Raw genomic sequence first — 21,099 nt, 5'->3', positions numbered from 1 at the left:
CTCAGGTCCTAAATTCCTAGAATGAGGAGTTTAGGGCCTGAGAATGACGTCACGGCTTGTGATTGGTCGCGTGGCGGTCACATGAGCGGCACGCGACCAATCAGAAGCCGTGACATCATGGAAGGCCCTAAACGCGCTCATTTTAAGCAAAGAAGGCTGCCGGTTACCAGCGGTGATGTCCAGGGGCCTCCGGAGAGGTGAGTATATCAATATTTTTTATTTTAATTTTTTATTTTACACAGTAATATGGATCCGATACCAATTCCCGATACCTCAAAAGTATCGGATCTCGGTATCGGAATTCCGATACCGCAAGTATCGGCCGATACCCGATACTTGCGGTATCGGAATGCTCAACACTAGTCATAAAATAAGTTGGCTAAGATTTGCACTAAAATTTCATCTATGTTTCTGACTTTTTTGATAATGAATCTGTTGGAAAGTTGTTCTACATGCCCACCTTCTGGTTACTACTTGTCAGATCTTTTAGCCATTTTTTAAAGCTTGTAAGATTCAAAAAAATCCAAGAATTTTCTTTCTGTGAATTCCTTAAGGCTATGTGCACATGTTGAGTAAATGGATGTAGTATTTCTGTACCATTTCTGCATCTCTTGGCAGGAAAAATGAGCTTTGCCCATTTTTTAAGCGTTTTTGACTAATTGTTAGTGAAGTCAATGGTGAACAACATGATAATTCAGGTTTCTCATTCATTTTGTTGGCATCAGGTTTTGCTTCACGTTTTGTTAATAAAATCTGTGTGGCAAAAGGTAATGTGTGCACATGGCCTAAAAGTCTGGTGCAAGCCAATGAGAAGTTTCACCATAGAGTTTATAGAAACTGTACATGGTATGTAATTTGTCTGGTCAAAAACACTTGACTTAGCCTACATGTTCTCATCCAATACATAAACATGTTTTCTTGTGTATCCTTATTCTAGAGGATTTTATTCTTTATGTTTTTCATTACTAACCCCCTCTAAAAGAAAACAAAAAAAAAATCAATTTTATTACAATGTCAATGTTAGGTGTTCCTTATACAGAACTTGTGTCCATTTTTTCTTTTGTAATTCAAAATGTTCATGGTACACACAGTTGCCCAGTAAATTGTTTTCTATTAAGAAAAAATTGCTAGATTTTACTTCCATTTGCAGACAATTTGAAAATCATTTTGCCATTCTGTCACAAAAAACACTACAGGAAAGAAATGTAATTTTCTCTTAACCCAAAGATGTGCATCAGATAAACATAGCTAGTTTTAAAGAGCAGCCTTTATACAAAACAGACACACTTTTCATTCTAGTCTTGTAGGACCTCTGAACCAAGTACTATTCTTTTATAAACTATACCTACTTATATGTCTCAAACAGCAAAACACATATTTTATGTTCCAATAGCAATCCAGTTTGGTGATATAACACATTTAATTTAAAAACGAATATATAGCAAATGGCCCCAAGTGGTAGTGTTACCATCACTACAAAAGAAATGGCAGTTCTGCCAGGACTCAAGAAACTCTTCAGCACTCAGCTCATGCGTGCTACCTAGTACAGGATAGATATACATCTTGGTACCGTGTTAGCCAGTAGATAGAAAAATATTTAGCATTGAGACTACCTAGTAGTCATCCTTTATGACCTGTACTATTGTGCAAAAATAGAAGGATTTTATATCAAGAAAGTAAAATTGCACTAACTGCAATCAGTCGTTTATTTCCCCTTTGTAGAAAAGCAACCAAATATGTGTCATAGGCGCCAAGATTTCATAAGCCACTGTGTGTGGAAAAGACTGAATATAAAACAAGTATTTTAAGTTAAGTTTCCATGTGAGTGAAGTGCATATTTCACAAACATTTTAAATTCCACTGTTAGCTGCAAAAATATGCCTTTGTGCTTGAGCAGGTTAAACATTACTTGTGGATGGATCAATTGAAACCCTGAACATGTAAAAAACTCTCAAACTAAAAATGTCTTTCTCAAATCAAAGTCCTTTATTTGCCACTTCTTACATAAATCGGAGACCTTGGACATTGTTACACTCTGCTAGAATACGCAATGGATTACAAAAAATATTGCTGGTTCCCAGGGGAAATTGAAAATTTCAATGGGTGGCACCCTTATTTTCTAGCTTAGTTTGGTTAGATTGGTTTAAGTTTTTCCAATAAGCCCTATATAGATTAATGTACCTTATAATATAAAGAGAACTTGGCAAGAGAGGAATGCCACTAGAATTCTAACAATGATGTTGTCACATTTCCATTAGCACTCTCAATATCTATTATCTCCCTATCCAACACAATCTGCCCTATTCTAATGAAAGTTCAGGTTGGACCCAGTAGCATAGCCAGCAGGCAGGAGTGCCCAGGGGCAGGTGTCCTGGGCCCTGCACTTTGAGGGGGGCTCACCCGGTGCTACACTACTGTTAACTAGTGTTGAGCGATACCTTCTGATATCGGAAAGTATCGGTATCGGAAAGTATCGGCCGATACCGTCAAAGTATCGGATCTAATCCGATACCGATACCCGATCCCAATGCAAGTCAATGGGACCAAAATATCGGAATTAAAATAAACCCTTTCTTTCCTTGTAGGTTAATTCTACATGAAGGAAAACAACTAAGAATAATGTAGGATGTATTGGGGAGGTGGCGGAGACATTAAAGGCACAGAGGTTTAGCCCAATCAAATAGAATAGCTGGATTTTGTTTTTTTTTATGACGTTCGGCGTTAGAAAGATTTTGACTATGTTATTTTTTTTTTTTATTTTGTCAGATATTGATGTTTCACTACTTCCACGCCCTTCACCTTCTTTTTTACTTCTCCCACACTTTCTTCTTCATTATCCTCATCATCAGCTTCTTTGACATCAACTATCTTCACCTTATTCATCTTCTTCTTCATCTTCTACCTATAATTTTTTTTTTTTACATTGTTCATATTCTTTTTATTTAACTATTATCTTCTTCATATTCAACTTCTTCATCATATTCTTATTTGTGACAGGCATTCCCGTAGTTGTTATCTATAAAAGTTTGAAGATTACACCTTCCGTTCTGCCTGTCACAAAAGAGTTACATTTGTCCGCGTTCAGTTTGGCCTGCAGCATCAGGCTTTATCCAGGGGCACCACGAGGAGGAACGGACTCACCCCCATACACTGCTTAGTCTTCTTCTGCTTATAATTTAGATAATATCTTTTGCTCTGATATTTAGTGTTATGCTTAATGTTCTTCTGCTCTTTGTTCTGCAGCCTCTTGTTCTTCTGCTTCTCGGTCTCCCATGTCGTCGTTGTCTCCAGGGTCGTCGTCTCCAGGGTTGTCGTCTCCGGGGTCGTCGTCATCGGGGTGGTCTTCAGGGTCATCGTCTCCAGGGTCGTCGTCATCTCAGCGGTTGTCGTCTCTGGTGTCGTCGTCATCTTAGGGGTGGTCTTCCGTGTCGTCGTCTTTAGGGTCTTCAACTTGGAAATGAAGCAGAAGGTACAAGAAGGCTGAGAAAATGCCGAGAATCAGCTGATGGAACTGGAACTCAGATGGCTACCCGAAGGTCCAAGAGCCAATGGAACTACCGAGGACCAGCTGACATTACTGGAACCCGGTTACTAAGCAGGAGGTACCCGTGCCTGAAAGCACTACCAAGGACCACCTGACGTTGGAGGAACTCAGATACCCAGAGGGAGGCACCTAAGCCAAAGGCTCTGCCCGGAACCAGCTGACGGTACTGGAACCAGGATGGGGAGCAGAAGGTACAAGAGCAAAAGACACTGCCGAGAACCAGCTGACGGTACTGGAACCCGGATGGGTAGCCGAAGGTCCAAGAGCCAATGGAACTACCGAGGACCAGCTGACGTTACTGGAACCCGGTTACTAAGCAGGAGGTACCCGTGCCTGAAAGCACTACCAAGGACCACCTGACGTTGGTGGAACTCGGATACCCAGAAGGAGGCACCTAAGCCAAAGGCTCTGCCCGGAACCAGCTGACGGTACTGGAACCAGGATGGGGAGCAGAAGGTACAAGAGCAAAAGACACTGCCGAGAACCAGTTGACGGTACTGGAACCCGGATGGGTAGCCGAAGGTCCAAGAGCCAATGGAACTACCGAGGACCAGCTGACGTTACTGGAACCCGGTTACTAAGCAGGAGGTACCCGTGCCTGAAAGCACTACCAAGGACCACCTGACGTTGGTGGAACTCGGATACCCAGAAGGGGGCACCTAAGCCAAAGGCTCTGCCCGGAACCAGCTGACGGTGCTGGAAACAGGATGGGGACCTATTCAAGCTTATCTTCCTAGAGCCCCAACTAGCGGTGTTGGAGCAAAGGGTCAGAAGGGGGAGCAGAGTGTAGGCCGAAGCCTGCACTGGCGGCAGCTTTGTGTCTGCATGGCTGTTGCAGGACACGTTGCCGGCTACACAGCAGGGGAACAGCTGGCGGTGCTGAACCCCACTGACACATTGGCGAGGTGTTTTTCTCTGTGCAGCCAGCACTTCGGGCCACCAGCTGGCGGTGTTGGAGCCCAGGCTCTGCAGGGGGAGCAGAGTGTAGGCCGAAGCCTAATTGAACCAATTTTAAAGGTAACCTTTAACCCCCCCTCAGGTGTTACAAACTAGAAGAGCCACGCCTTATGCAGCAGTAGTGCTGCACAAGTCAAAGGTTGCTCTTTTAATTTTGTTCCTTGCACAAGCTGAATGAAACACGTACAACATTTTGGCCCTTATACAGTCAATCTGTCTTGGAGGCAGGAGTTCCCTTCGTAATGAGACGCAGCACAGCTGGCAAAAATACCACCTTGGTGCTTGGTGCAGCCTCCTGAGCATCGCATTTTGATGTACAGGAGTCTGCATTTTTGCTTTATCCCTTGGCCATGCGCTGCCCGTCTTCTGACAGCATTTCATGTCGGCTGGTGCGGTTCGCGATGCCCATGAATCCCAGCCCCGCAGTGTCTTTACAGTGTTTCACACTGCGGGGCTGTGATTCATGGCCTGGCGCAGTACATATGTTCGCCTCTCGCTCGTGTCCTTACACCTGCTACAGACTGTGCGGCGTCAGCTGATCCCTTATCGTATGCCACGGCCATGAAGCCGCACAGTCTGAAGAAGGCCGAAGGAGATGAGTGACAGCCTGGTGAAGATATGCACTGCTCATGCCCGTCAATCACACCCTCGCAGTCAAAATAAATAAGACACCGAGGGGCGTTGTGTCGGGCAGGGCGGCCGCAGAGGCGCAGCCAGCCAAACAATGATGTCAGAAGAAGGGCTGTGCTACCAACGGGGTCGATGCGTGTCATTAAAAAGGAAAGTCACACCTCAGGGACGTTTTAATGGTCTCAGGGGACACATTGTAGACGTGTTCTGTTCCACGTGTGCAAGGAGAATAAGTTTATGAGCCACCTTGCACACATGCAGCATTACTGCTGTACAAGGTGGCAGTAAAACATACAAACACCTGGGGGTGGGACGACAGGATCCCTTCAATTTCAGTTCTTGTGTCTGCGTGGCTTTTGCAGGACACGATGCCGGCTACACAGCAGGGGTACAGCTGGCGGTGCTGAACCCCACTGACACATTGGCTGGTGTTTTTCTCTGTGCAGCTAGCAGTACCGGGCACCAACTGGCGGTGTTAGAGCCCAGGGTCAGCAGGAGGAGAGGGAGCAGAGTGTAGGCCAAAGCCTGCACTGGCGGTATCTTTGTGTCTGCGTGGCTGTTGCAGGACACGTTGCCGGCTACACAGCAGGGGAACAGCTGGCGGTGCTGAACCCCACTGACACATTGGCGAGGTGTTTTTCTCTGTGCAGCCAGCACTTCGGGGCACCAACTGGTGGTGTTGGAGCCCAGGCTCTGCAGGGGGAGCAGAGTGTAGGCCGAAGCATAATTGAACCAATTTTAAAGGTAACCTTTAACCCCCCTCAGGTGTTACAAACTAGAAGAGCCACGCCTTATGCAGCAGTAGTGCTGCGGAAGTCAAAGGTTGCTCTTTTAATTTTGTTCCTTGCACAAGCTGAATGAAACACGTACAACATTTTGGCCCTTATACAGTCAATCTGTCTTGGAGGCGGGAGTTCCCTTCGTAATGAGACGCAGCACAGCTGGCAAAAATACCACCTTGGTGCTTGGTGCGGCCTCCTGAGCATCGCATTTTGATGTACAGGAGCCTGCGTTGTTGCGTTATCCCTTGGCCATGCGCTGCCCATCTTCTGACAGCATTTCATGTCGGCTGGTGCGGTTCGCGATGCCCATGAATCCCAGCCCCGCAGTGTCTTTACAGTGTTTCACACTGCGGGGCTGTGATTCATGGCCTGGCGCAGTACATATGTTCGCCTCTCGCTCATGTCCTTACACCTGCTACAGACTGTGCGGTGTCAGCTGATCCCTTATCGCATGCCATGGCCATGAAGCCGCACAGTCTGAAGAAGGCCGAAGGAGATGAGTGACAGCCTGGCAAAGATATGCACTGCTCATGCCCGTCAATCACACCCTCGCAGTCAAAATAAATAAGACACCGAGGGGCGTTGTGTCGGGCAGGGCGGCCGCAGAGGCGCAGCCAGCCAAACAATGATGTCAGAAGAAGGGCTGTGCTACCAAGGGGGTCGTTGCGTGTCATTACAAAGGAAAGTCACACCTCAGGGACGTTTTAATGGTCTCAGGGGACACATTGTAGACGTGTTCTGTTCCACGTGTGCAAGGAGAATAAGTTTATGAGCCACCTTGCACACATGCAGCATTACTGCTGTACAAGGTGGCAGTAAAACATACAAACACCTGGGGGTGGGGCGACAGGATCCCTTCAATTTCAGTTCTTGTGTCTGCGTGGCTTTTGCAGGACACGATGCCGGCTACACAGCAGCGGAACAGCTGGCGGTGCTGAACCCCACTGACACATTGGCGAGGTGTTTGACTCTGTGCAGCCAGCACTTCTGGGCCCCAACTGGCGTTGTTAGAGCCCAGGGTCAGCATTAGGAGGAGAGGGAGCGGAGTGTAGGCCGAAGCCTGCACTGGTGGCAGCTTTGTGTCTGCGTGGCTGTTGCAGGACACGATGCCGGCTACACAGCAGGGGAACAGCTGGCGGTGCTGAACCCCACTGACAGAGTGGCGTGTGTTTGCCTCTGTGCAGCCAGCACTTCCGGACAGCAACTAGCGGTGTTGGAGCCCGGGCTCTGCAGGTGGAGCAGAGTGTAGGCCGAAGCCTAATTGAACCGATTTTAAAGTTAACCTTTAACCCCCCCTCAGGGGTTACAAACTACAAGAGCCACAGCTTGGGCAGCAGTAATGCTGCACAAGTCAAAGGTTGCTCTTTAAATTTTGCTCATTGCACACGCAGAAAGAAATACGTATAACATTTAGGCCCTTAAGCAGTCAAACTGTTTTGGAGGCGTGAGTTCCCTTCGTAATGAGACGCAGCACAGCTGTCAAAAATCCCACCTTGGTGCTGGGCGCGGCCTCCTGAGCGTCGTTATTTGCTGCACAGGAGTCTGCGCTGTCGTGTTATCCCTTGGCCTTGCGCTGTTAGCGCTGCCCATCTTCTGACATCATTTAATGTTGACCGGTGCGGTTTGCGATGACCATGAATCCCAGCCCCGCAGTGTCTTTACATTTTTAAAACACTGCGGGGCTGGGATTCATGGCCTGGCGCAGTACATATGTTCGCCTCTCACACTCGGGTCCTTACACCTGCTTCAGACTGTGCGGCGTCAGCTGATCCCTTGTCGCATGCCACGGCCATGAAGCTGCACAGTCTGAAGAAGGCCGAAGGAGATGAGGGACAGGCGAACATATGCACTGCTCATGCCCATCAATCACACCCTCGCAGTCAAAATAAATAAGACACCGAGGGGCGTTGTGTGGGCCAGGGCGACCGCAGAGGCGCAGCCAGCCAAAAAATGATGCCAGAAGACGGGCAGCGCTACCAAGGGGGTTGCAGCGTGTCATTACAAAGGAAAGTCACACCTCAGGGACGGTTTAATGGTCACAGAAGACACATTTTAGACGTGTTCAGTTCCAAGTGTGCAAGGGGAATAAGTTTCTGAGCCACCTTGCACACATGCAGCATTACTGCTGTACAAGGTGGCTGTGAAACATACAAACGCCTGGGGGAGGGGGGACAGGTTCCCTTCAATTTCAGTTCTTGTGTCTGCGTGGCTGTTGCAGGACACGATGCTGGCTACACAGCAGGGGAACAGCTGGCATTGCTGAACCCCACTGACACATTGGCGAGGTGTTTGGCTCTGTGCAGCCAGCACTTCTGGGCCCCAACTGGCGTTGTTAGAGCCCAGGGTCAGCAGGAGGAGGAGAGGGAGCGGAGTGTAGGCCGAAGCCTGCACTGGTGGCAGCTTTGTGTCTGCGTGGCTGTTGCAGGACACGATGCCGGCTACACAGCAGTTGAACAGCTGGCGGTGCTGAACCCCACTGACAGAGTGGCGTGTGTTTGGCTCTGTGCAGCCAGCACTTCCGGACAGCAACTAGCGGTGTTGGAGCCCGGGCTCTGCAGGTGGAGCAGAGTGTAGGCCGAAGCCTAATTGAACCGATTTTAAAGTTAATCTTTAACCCCCCTCAGGGGTTACAAACTACAAGAGCCACAGCTTGGGCAGCAGTAATGCTGCACAAGTCAAAGGTTGCTCTTTTAATTTTGCTCCTTGCACACGCAGAAAGAAACACGTATAACATTTAGGCCCTTAAGCAGTCAAACTGTTTTGGAGGCGTGAGTTCCCTTCGTAATGAGACGCAGCACAGCTGTAAAAAATCCCACCTTGGTGCTTGGCGCGGCCTCCTGAGCATCGTATTTTGCTGTACAGGAGTCTGCATTGTTGCGTTATCCCTTGGCCATGCGCTGCCCGTCTTCTGACATCATTTCATGTCGGTTGGTGCGGTTCGCGATGCCCATGAATCCCAGCCCCGCAGTGTCTTTACAGTGTTTCACCCTGCGGGGCTGGGATTCATGGCCTGGCGCAGTACATATGTTCGCCTCTCGCTCGTGTCCTTACACCTGCTACAGACTGTTTGGCGTCAGCTGATCCCTTCTCGCATGCCACGGCCATGAAGCCGCACAGTCTGAAGAAGGCGGAAGGAGCTGAGTGACAGCCTGGTGAAGATATGCACTGCTCATGCCCGTCAATCACACCCTCGCAGTCAAAATAAATAAGACACCGAGGGGCGTTGTGTCGGGCAGGGCGGCCGCAGAGGCGCAGCCAGCCAAACAATGATGTCAGAAGAAGGGCTGTGCTACCAAGGGGGTTGTTGCGTGTCATTACAAAGGAAAGTCACACCTCAGGGACGTTTTAATGGTCTCAGGGGACACATTGTAGACGTGTTCTGTTCCACGTGTGCAAGGAGAATAAGTTTATGAGCCACCTTGCACACATGCAGCATTACTGCTGTACAAGGTGGCTGTAAAAGATACAAACACCTGGGGGAGGGGGGACAGGTTCCCTTCAATTTCAGTTCTTGTGTCTGCGTGGCTGTTGCAGGACACGATGCCGGCTACACAGCAGGGGAACAGCTGGCGGTGCTGAACCCCACTGACAGAGTGGCGTGTGTTTGGCTCTGTGCAGCCAGCACTTCTGGGCCCCAACTGGTGGTGTTAGAGCCCAGGGTCAGCAGGAGGAGAGGGAGCAGAGTGTAGGCCGAAGCCTAATTGAACCAATTTTAAAGGTAACCTTTAAGCTTAAGCTTTAGGTCTGTTGTGTCTGCGTGGCTGTTGCAGGACACGTTGCCGGCTACACAGCAGGGGTACAGCTGGCGTTGCTGAACCCCACTGACACATTGGCTGGTGTTTTTCTCTGTGCAGCTAGCACATCTGGGCGCCAACTGGCGGTGTTAGAGCCCAGGGTCAGCAGGAGGAGCATAGTGTAGGCCGAAGCCTTCACTGGAGCAAGTTGAAAGGGAACCTTTAACCCCCCCCCCCAGGGGTTTGTAGCTGAAAGAGCCATATTGTACAGCACTAATGCTGGAAAAGGTAAACTTAGCTCTTTTAATTATGGTCCTTGCAAACGCTGAACTTGACACTTATGAAATGTGTCCCCTCACACAGGTAAACCGTCGTGTCGGAGGGACTTTCCTTTGTCATGTGACGCAGCACAGCTGTCATTCTTACCCCCTTGGCGCCGTGCACCGCCTCCTCAGCGTTGTTTGAATCTGTCCCGGAGCCTGCGCTGTTATGTTAGCCCTTGGCCATGCACACATTTTGCGCTGCCCATCTTCTGACATCATTTGGTGTCAGGCTGGCTGCGCCTGTGCGGCTGCGCTGGCCAAGATCCCGCCTCGCTGTGTCATCTAATGTAATCACTCTGCGGACCTGTGATCCATGGGCATGCGCAGTGCATATCCTTGCCTCTCACTCCCCTCCTTCCAGCTTCTTCAGACTGTGCGGCGTCATGGCCGTGGCATGCTATTAGGGATCAGCTGACGGCGCACAGTCTGAAGAAGGCTGAGGGAGATGAGAGAGAGGCGGAGGTTAAGATATGCACTGCGCATGTCCATGGATCACAGGCCCACAGTGGGATTAAATCAGAAGACACTACGAGGCGGGATCTCGTCCAGCGCGGCCGCACAGGCGCAGCCAGCCTGACACCAAATGATGTCAGAAGATGGGCAGCGCAAAATGTGTGCATGGACAAGGGCTAACATAACAGCGCATGCTCCGGGACAGATTCAAACAACGCTGAGGAGGCGGCGCACGGCACCAAGGGGGTAAGAATGACAGCTGTGCTGCGTCACATGACAAAGGAAAGTCCCTCCGACCCGATGGTTTAACGGTGTGAGGGGACACATTTCATAAGTGTCAAGTTCAGCGTGTGCAAGGAGCACCACAAAAAGAGCCACTTTTCCCTTTTGCATCATTATTACTGCTGCACAAGGTGGCTCTTTCAGTAACAAACGCCTGGGGGGGGGTTCCAGGTTCCCTTAAATTTAAGTTGTTGTGTCTGGGTGGCTGTTGCAGGACACGTTGCCGGCTACACAGCAGGGGAGCAGCAGGCATTACTGAACCCCACTAACACATTGGCGAGGTGTTTGGCTCTGTGCGGACAGCACTCCGGGACAACAACTAGCGGTGTTGGAGCCCAGGGACAGCAGGATGAGGAGGAGGAGGTGGAGGAGAGAGGAGGGATTGCCACACACACAGCTGGGGAACAGCTGACGTTACTGAACCCCAATAACAGAGGAGCGACTGTTGACTGTGCGTACAGCACTACCTGGCAACAACTAGCGGTGTTGGAGCCCAGGGACAGCAGGATGAGGAGGAGGAAGTGGAGGAGATAGGAGGGATTGCCACACACACAGCTGGGGAACAGCTGACGTTACTGAACCCCAATAACAGAGGAGCGACTGTTGACTGTGCGTACAGCACTACCAGGCAACAACTAGCGGTGTTGGAGCCCAGGGACAGCAGGATGAGGAGGTGGAGGAGAGAGGAGGGATTGCCACACACACAGCTGGGGAACAGCTGACATTACTGAACCCCAATAACAGAGGAGCGACTGTTGACTGTGCGGACAGCACTTCCAGACAACAACTAGCGGTGTTGGAGCCCAGGGACAGCAGGATGAGGAGGAGGAGGTGGAGGAGAGAGGAGGGATTGCCACACACACAGCTGGGGAACAGCTGATGTTACTGAACCCCAATAACAGAGGAGCGACTGTTGACTGTGCGTACAGCACTACCAGGCAACAACTAGCGGTGTTGGAGCCCAGGGACAGCAGGATGAGGAGGAGGAGGTGGAGGAGATAGGAGGGATTGCCACACACACAGCTGGGGAACAGCTGACGTTACTGAACCCCAATAACAGAGGAGCGACTGTTGACTGTGCGTACAGCACTACCAGGCAACAACTAGCGGTGTTGGAGCCCAGGGACAGCAGGATGAGGAGGAGGTGGAGGAGATAGGAGGGATTGCCACACACACAGCTGGGGAACAGCTGACGTTACTGAACCCCAATAACAGAGGAGCGACTGTTGACTGTGCGGACAGCACTTCCGGACAACAACTAGCGGCGTTGGAGCCCAGGGACAGCAGGAGGAGCAGAGGAACACAGTGTAGGCCGAAGCCCGATTGGAGAAAGTCGAAAGGGAACCTTTAACCCCCCCCAAGGCGTTTGTAGCTGAAAGAGCCAGCTTGTGCAGCACAAAGGATGCAAAAGGAAAAGGTGGCTCTTTTCATTATGCTCCTTGCAAACACAGAACTAAACACATATTATAAAATGTGTCCCCTGATACCGTGAGACCGTCCCGGAGGTGGGACTTTCCTTCGTAATATGACGCAGCACAGCCGTCATTCCTAACCCCTTGGCGCCGTGCGTCGGCTCCTTAGCATTGTTTGATTCCGTCCCGGAGCCTGCGCTGTTATGTTATCCCTTGGCCAGGCACACTTAGCTCTGCCCATCTTCTGACATCATTTGCTGTCAGTCTGGCTGCGCCTGTGCGGACGGGCTGACCGAGAGCCCGCCTCGCAGTGTCATCTAATGTAATCCAACCGGGGGCCTGGGATCCGTGGCCATGCGCAGTGCATATCCTCGCCTCTCACTCCCCTCCCTACGGCTTCTTCAGACTGTGCGGCGTCACGGCCGTGGCATGCTATTAGGGATCAGCTGACAGCGCACAGTCTGAAGAAGGCGTAGGGAGATGAGTGAGAGGCGGAGGTTCAGATATGCACTGCGCATGTCCATGGATCTCAGGCCTGCAGTGGGATTAAATCAGAAGACACTGCGAGGCGGGATCTCGGCCAGCGCGGCCGCACAGGCACAGCCAGCCTGACACCAAATGATGTCAGAAGACGGGCAGCGCTAAGTGTGCCTGACCAAGGGATAACATAATAGCGCAGGCTTCGAGACAGAATCAAACAATGCTGAGGAGCCGGCGCACGTCGCCGGGGGGGTAAGAATGATGGCTGTGCTGCGTCACATTACGAAGGAAAGTCCCACCTCCGGGACGGTTTTACGGTATCAGTGGACACATTTTATAAGTGTTAAGTTCTGCGCGTGCAAGGAGCAAAACAAAAATAGCTACCTTTTCCTTGTGCAGCATTACTGCTGCACAAGGTGGCTCTTTCAGTAACAAACGCCTTGGGGGGGGACAGGTTCCCTTACATTTCAGTTGTTGTGTCAGCGTGGCGGTCGCAGGACACATTGCCGGCTACACAGCTGGGGATCAGCTGACGTTACTGAAACCCAATAACACTGGGTCGTATGTTTTGACCGTGCAGACGGCACTTCTGAGCCTCAACTGGCGGTGTTGGAGCCCAGGAATTTAAGTTCAGGTGGTAGAAAGATGAACACAACAGGAGACCTGGATACTGTAGACAGTCACCTAATTATTTAATCAGGAAGAGGAGTGGCAAATTCCTGCGAGATCCAGGCCTTGTTCATTTTCAGGAAAGTAAGCCGGTCAACGTTATTGGAGGATAGTCGCATGCGACGGTCAGTTAGTACACCACCTGCAGCACTAAAGACGCGTTCCGATAATACACTAGTCGCAGGGCAAGCCAGCACCTCCAATGCATACTGGCTTAGCTCTGACCATGTATCCAGCTTTGAGACCCAAAACTTGAAAGGGGAAGAGCCGTCTGGGAGTACAGCAAGAGGGCAAGACATGTAGTCTGTCACCATCTGACGGAACCGTTGCCTCCTGCTGACTGGAGCCGTCTGTGATGGTGTAGACTTTTGCGGCGGGCACAGAAAACTGTGCCACAGTTGGGCCATGCTAGTCTTGCCTTGGGCAGAGGCACTGCTTCTGCTCCCTCTTTGTGCAGAGCCTCCTCCACTGCCTGGACGCACTGAGCTGCTTTGTAATGCACTAGCAGCACTTCTCTCAGTTGGAATGGAGAAGATGATGGAATTCACCAGTGTGTCTTGGTACTCCCGCATTTTTCGCTCCCAGTTCAACGGTGTGATGAGGCTTTCTACGTTGTCCCGGTAGCGATGATCAAGGAGGGTGAACATCCAATAATCAGACATGTTGAGAATGTGGGCGATGCAGCGGTCGTTTCTCAGGCACTGCAGCATGTAATCCACCATGTGCTGCAGTCTGCCAACTGGCCAAGAAGCGCTGTCCCCTGCTGGAGGCGTGATCTCTGCCCGCTCGTCATCACCCCACCCTCGCTGTACACACTGAGTACTGGACAATTGTGTAACTCCCTCCTCTGGACGGATGTCTTCCTCCTCCATTGACTCCTCCTCATCCTCCTCACAAAGTGTCCCCTGCCTACGCGTTTGTGAGGAACCACGTGGTGCTGACTGTCCAGAAGATGATGGAAATGGTGAATCCTCATCCTCCACCTCTTCCACAACATCATCCCTTAGCGCTTGCAGTGATTTTTCAAGCAGGCAGATAAGGGGGACAGTCATGCTGACTACTTCATCATCTGCACTCGCCATCCGCGTGGAGTAATCGAAGGGACGCAAAACCTGGCAGACGTCCTTCATAGTGGCCCACTCTGTGGTTGTGAAGTCTGAACGGCGCGGAGTGCGACTTCTTTGCGCCTGATGCAGCTGGTACTCCATTACAGCTTGCTGCTACTCACACAACCGCTCCAACATATGTAACGTGGAATTCCACCTGGTAGGTAGGTCACATATGATGCGATGTTCCGGCAGGCGGTGTCGGCACTGCAGAGCCACAATTTTGCCGTGCTGGAACGCCGCAAGTGAGCACACTCTAGGCGGACCTTGTGCAGCAGTGCATCAAGATCCGGATAGTCACTCAAAAAAGTCTGCACGACCAAATTGAGCACATGTGCCAGACATGGGATGTGAGTGAGGTTGCCGAGGCCCAGAGATGCCACCAGATTTCAGCCATTATCACACACTACCATGCCTGGCTGGAGATTCGCTGGCACAAACCACACATCGCTCTCCTGCTTGATGGCATTCCAGAGCTCCTGCACTGTGTGGCTTCGATTCCCCAAAGAAATTAATTTCAAGATGGCCTGTTGACGTTTGGCCATGGCTGTGCTCATGTCGGTCGTAACAGCTAAACGTTCATCACGGGTCCATGTGGAGGTGGACTGTGACGGCTCCTGCAGTGATGATTCTGAGGAACTGGTGTAAGAGGAGGAGTCAATGCGTACAGAATGGATTCCTGCAATCCTTGGAGTGGGCAGGACACGTCCTGCGCCACTCGCACGATCTGTACCCGGCTCAACAACATTAACCCAATGGGCAGTGAGGGAAAGGTATCACCCCTGTCCATGTTGACTGGTCCACGCATCGGTGGTGAGGTGGACCTTGCTACTGACGGCGTTCAGTAGCGCATGTTTTATGTGTCCCTCCACATGCTTGTGCAGGGCAGGGACAGCTTGCCTGCTGAAGTAAAAGCGGCTGGGCACATTGTACTGTGGGCCTGCCAATGACATCAAGTCACGGAAGCTGGCAGTCTCCATCAGCCTGAATGACAGCATTTCCAGTGACAGAAGTTTGGCAATGCCTGCAGTCAGAGCCTGTGCTCATGGGTGGTTTGACGAGAAAGGCCGCCTTTTCTCCCATGCCTGTACTACCGATGGCTGTAGACTGGGCTGGGAGTGTGTGGATGACTGGGAACGTGGTGCTGCGGGTGGAATTATAGTGGGTCTCTGGACAACAGGGCCAGAGGTTCTTCCACGGCGATCCTAGGAGGAAGCCAAACCAGCTGCGTGTGAGCTGGAGGAAGAGCAACACGAGCTGAAGTGGTGGTAGCTGCCGCTGTTGGCTGGCCTAGCTCTTTAGTGTGTTTTTCTAACTCCGCCGCGTGCCTGGTGCGCACATGTTCCCACATGTTGGAGGTATTGAGGTTGCTAACATTTCGACCTCTTTTGACTTTGTGATGACACACCTTGCATTTGACATAGCAAATGTCATCTGCAACTGTGTCAAAAAAGGCCCAGGCACTGCAAGTCTTGGGAGCGCCCTTTTTGGCTTTTGGAAGAGACATGCTCCTAACGGGTGCCAAAGTGGAGGCTGCAGGATCCGCAGTCTTCCCCCTCCCTCTCCCTCTTTGGCCCGTTTGGGGAATCTCTTCCTCAGAGCTGCTCCCACAACCTTCCTGTCCCTCACTCCAAGATGGATCAAGGACCTCATCATCTACACTACCCTCTGCCATCAACTGCTCCTCCTGGGTAGTCTCAGCAGCAGAGCACGCACCAGAAAGTGGCACCTGAGTGTCATCAGCGGATGCGTCCTGCGATGTGGTGACTGGAGGCACTGGCCCACCCGCCTCTTCAGAGGAAGAGAGAAAAAGCTGTTAGGCATCACTGCACCCTGCCTCTTCTTCCATTTCTCCAATGCTGCTTGGCTGGCCCCCTGTTTCCAAGCCAAGAGATTCAGAGAACAGAAGTAGAGACGGCTCCTGTCCTGGGCTCTCTGTCTGCCTGGGCAATTTGGCAGGTGGTGAAGAGACAGATGGGTGCTCTCCAGTGCTCTGTGTCTGAGAGGATGTGGCACTAATTGAAGTCGATGCGTTAGCTGCCATCCATCCGACAACGGCTTCAATTTGTTCTTCACGCAGCAGCGGTTTACGGCGCTCTGCGACAAAGCTGCGCATGAAGGACTGTTCCCTGGTGAAACTGGGTGCTGAGGAGTCACCGGTGCCCGCAGCAGGCACAGAATCTCTCCCTGCTCCGCGCCCACGCCCACGTGCCTTACTCCCTGCCTTCTTCATCTTGGTTGACTGATAAAGATAAGCAGAAAAGTACTAACGGCTTTGTGTGCTTATTCCTGAACAGCTCAGAGTCCTAACAGGTATAAGAAACACTAATTTTCTAAAGTGTGGACTAGACTTTAATATGAGCTAATGTGGCCTACAGAAATGTAAAGTGGTGTGTTTGGTGAACTTTATTATTTATTTATTTTTGGGGGGCTGAACTGACAACAGAGAGAGCTGCACTCACACGGAGACCGTGCAGACAGCCGTAAACGGCGCTGCAAGGCCCAAAAAACCTCCTCTACTTTATCCTATGTAGTGTTTTTCCACAAGTTAGCTGGATACGGGTGGAAAGACACTAATAGGAATTTTTTGGAAAAATGTGCAGCAGCCTGCACTACTTAAAACAAAAGGAAAATTGATTTTACGGTATGATGCAGTGAAGAACCCTGAGCTGGATACAACCAGGCTATGGCTGCTCACAGACTACAGGGCGAGCTGCAGTCACACGGAAACCGTGCAGACAGCCGTAAACGGCGCTGCAAGGCCCAAAAACCCTCCTCTACTTTATCCTATGTAGTGTTTTTCCACAAGTTAGCTGGATACGGGTGGAAAGACACTAATAGGAATTTTTTGGAAAAATGTGCAGCAGCCTGCACTACTTAAAACAAAAGGAAAATTGATTTTACGGTATGACGCAGTGAAGAACCCTGAGCTGGATACAACCAGGCTATGGCTGCTCACAGACTACAGGGCGAGCTGCAGTCACACGGAGACCGTGCAGACAGCCGTAAACGGCGCTGCAAGGCCCAAAAACCCTCCTCTACTTTATCCTATGTAGTGTTTTTCCACAAGTTAGCTGGATACGGGTGGAAAGTCACTAATAGGAATTATTAGAAAAAATGAGCAGCAGACTACACTACTTGGAAAAAAAAAAATAGAACAGTATGAGGCAATGAACCACCCTCCCTGAACTGAATACAACCAGCTATGGCCTATTGACTGCACACAGACTAGAGAGTGGGCTGCACTCACACACACACACAGACCTTGCAGATCGCTGTGAAAACAGTGCTGCAAGGCAAAAGCAAGGTGATTAGTAGGTGAACACAGCGGTTGCTAAATTAGCCTTGGAAAAGAACAATGAAGCAAATCGCTATCTCTAAACTGGCCCTCAGTCAGCAAACAGCGTCCTGTCACTAACTGAATTCACAGCAGAGTTAGTGCAAAATGGCACCAGCGAATTTTAAACTGCAGCATGACATCATTTCAGCAGCCAATCACAGCCTTGCCAGTAGTTTCATGCCCTCCATGCTGAACAGGATGTGCCCACACTTGGAATCATTCTCATTGGCTGAATTCGTGCAAATTTGTGCAGTTTGAATCCTGGGAACTTCCGGTTCCGGTATCCGATACGCGGCAAGTATCGGATCTCGGTATCAGAATTCCGATACCGCTAAGTATCGGCCGATACCCGATACTTGTGGTATCGGAATGCTAAACACTACTGTTAACTGTATTGTTACAGAAAACATTAAGATCCCTGAAGCCACTAGTAAGGCGAGCATTGACCCCCTTCCCTCCTCCTCTCTCTTGTGCAGTAGAACAAGAGCTTGTAATCTGAGCTGCCTTGGAATAGACTGGTACAATAGGCATAAAGAAGTAGGAAGTTAGTTATGATTTGGAAGTGACAATCTGAATTAAAATGCAAGTAGCTCCCTTTGGAAGTAAAGGACCCCTGCAGTGCCAATGAGAATGTCTTTGTACATGAGTCAGAGGTTTATAGATTAGACTAGTAATTAAGACAGAATACCTATTATGTATCCAGAAAATGCATTGTGAGAAGTTTTGTTACGTCAGGGGAAATGTTATATCTACAATAGACAGCCCTGCTTTGGGGCCCAGATAGAAATATTGGAGTATGTATAGATCTAATAGTGTTGGGATTTACATTTTCAGCTTCAGGACATATCAGGGAAGAAGATGCATATTTTTTCATAACTGTAAGCCCTGTGTATAAGTCACAAATCAATAGTGGGCAGATCGCTGACAACAGTAATGTCATATTTGGTCTCTGGGTAATAGTAAAATCCTGATACATAGTATGCCGGTGATCTCGAACTCCTGCGATCATCAGGAGGGAAAATATCGCATAAGTTGGGAATTTCATAAAATTCTGAAGGGCTGAGAACATCCCACAACCCGGCTCACGTGAGGTCATCAAGTGGTGTGTGTAGGGGTCACTCAGGTGCTGATAAAATGCCAAGACAAAATAAGATCTGTGCTCTTGTAGAGAGATACACATCGATGTACAGTATGCATGAATCTCGTTTACTGAACACTTCCAATTGAAGTGCTCTCCTTCACTAATCTGAATCATCTCTGTGATTGCTGTAGTAAGTTCTTTTGTTAATCATGTTTTATTTTATGTAAGTGTATATGCTGCATTGTTTTTTTCCCTGTTGTAAAATCTTTTGTATATTGTTTATAAACACTGTCTACCATTTTGGATTAAATATAAAATGTATTACTTCTGTTCCCTTTGTTTTGTAACCCACACCCCGAAGCCATACGCTTCCAGAACCAGGCCTCTAGACTGCCTGTGTAGAAAAGGACTGGTGGTGTCAATGAGTAGTCTTGGGTTATCGTGGAGTTCACAGTGACAGTATCAAGTGTATATACCATACGCTCACTGTTAGTTTCCCGATAACCTGCCTATTAGTGGAAACAGCCTGCGGCCACCTCCATTGATAGTTGGCCAATCGCGTAGTTGCCCAGACGATAGGGGGCAGCAGAGAGCTGTCAGCTACAAATATAACAGCGGGTGAATTCAGTTATGACCCCCGTGGCTGCAATCTTTGACACTTATGGGCCTCCGCAGTGTGCCCATACAGATAAACTCTGCTATAGCTGCTATAGCCCATCATTGTAAATTCAACTGTATCCACTGGATGCTGATACAGTTAAAAGCAATGATGAGAGGGAGCGTTGTGCTCCCTTTCCAATTACTCCCCTTCTGTGACTGATGTTAATGACACAGACACAGACAGCACTGACTGCCATTACTTTGCGCTCGCTGTCCTGAGATATGCAGGTGCTTGAAGCAGCGGGAAATGAGGAGGAGAGTTGAGTATTGTATTTTTTAATGTGGAGTGCATTATATTGTGTGGTGGGCTATGGGGAGTGCATTATGCTATAGAGGCCTATGGGAGTGCATTATACTATATAGAGTCTCCCTATGGAGAGTGCATAGTACTATATAGAGTCTGCATATGAGGAGTGCGTTATGCTATAGAGGCCTATGGGTATTGCATTATTCTATGTTGAGGACTATCTGGTGTATTATACTCTATTTAGGGGGCCATTATACAGTGTTGGGATTACAGTGAAGGGGCAATCCTACAGTGTGGTAGATAATGTGGGACATTTGTATAGTGTGGGGCCATCATACAGTCTTGGAGTCCTCAATCAATTTGGGGGGCTACTAAGAGGTCAGTATACTGTGTGGGGGTACTATACAATGGGGGGCATTATACTATGTATAAGAGAGCATCATACTGTGTGGAGGAAAGCAGTACAGGGGGAGACTCAAGAAATTATTGAACGTTAAGTGGACACTTACAGTTATAAGGGAACTCAGATTATTGTGCCTGTCAAAGGGGCTCACAGAGGACATTATTACTTTCTAGGGGGGAAAAATTCGGGAACTGTTTTCTAGGTCACTTGAACATTACTATATTCTAGAGGTTTGTTTTACCATTAGAGGGCACACAGTACCACACAGTAGGTGCAGTAATAGGGACACATAAGGAAGCAGCGGCTCAACATTGAGGTATCAATGGATGTAGAATTTGAGCAATTTGGGAATAGATTGGGACGGTGCAGGAAATGTGGGAAGTCAAATGTGTATTTGTTGTAATCTCTGCAGCCAAGTACTGACTGGAGAAGTCATTGCATCTATCTGGGCCATATGGAAAAGACGGACAAAGTGAACGATTCTATCAGAAAGAACATCCAATGTAAGTTAATATATATGACTGTACTCTTAAAACTGTGTCTTAGAAGGTCTGCAGGACTGGTATCTAGCCACGATATGGTTATCATAAGGCTGTAATACAGTGCCTTGCGAAAGTATTCGACCCCCTGGACCTTTTCAACCTTTTTCCACATATCATGCTTCAAACAAAGATACCAAATGTAAATTTTTGGTGAAGAATCAACAACAAGTGGAACACAATTTTAAAGTTGAATTAAATTTATTGCTTATTTTAAATTTTTGTGGAAATTCAAAAACTGAAAATTTGTGCATGCAATATTATTCAGCCCCTTTACTTCCAGTGCAGCAAACTCACTCCAGAAGTTCCTTGTGGATCTCTGAATGATCCAATGTTGTCCTAAATGCCTAATGATGATAAACATAATCCACCTGTGTGTAATCAAGTCTCCGTATAAATGCACCTGCTCTGTGATAGTCTCATGGTTCTGTTTGAAGCACAGAGCATCTTGAAGACC

This window comes from Ranitomeya variabilis, chromosome 3, assembly GCF_051348905.1.
Source record: "Ranitomeya variabilis isolate aRanVar5 chromosome 3, aRanVar5.hap1, whole genome shotgun sequence".
Taxonomy (NCBI): domain Eukaryota; kingdom Metazoa; phylum Chordata; class Amphibia; order Anura; family Dendrobatidae; genus Ranitomeya; species Ranitomeya variabilis.
This window is presented reverse-complemented; position numbering follows the sequence as displayed.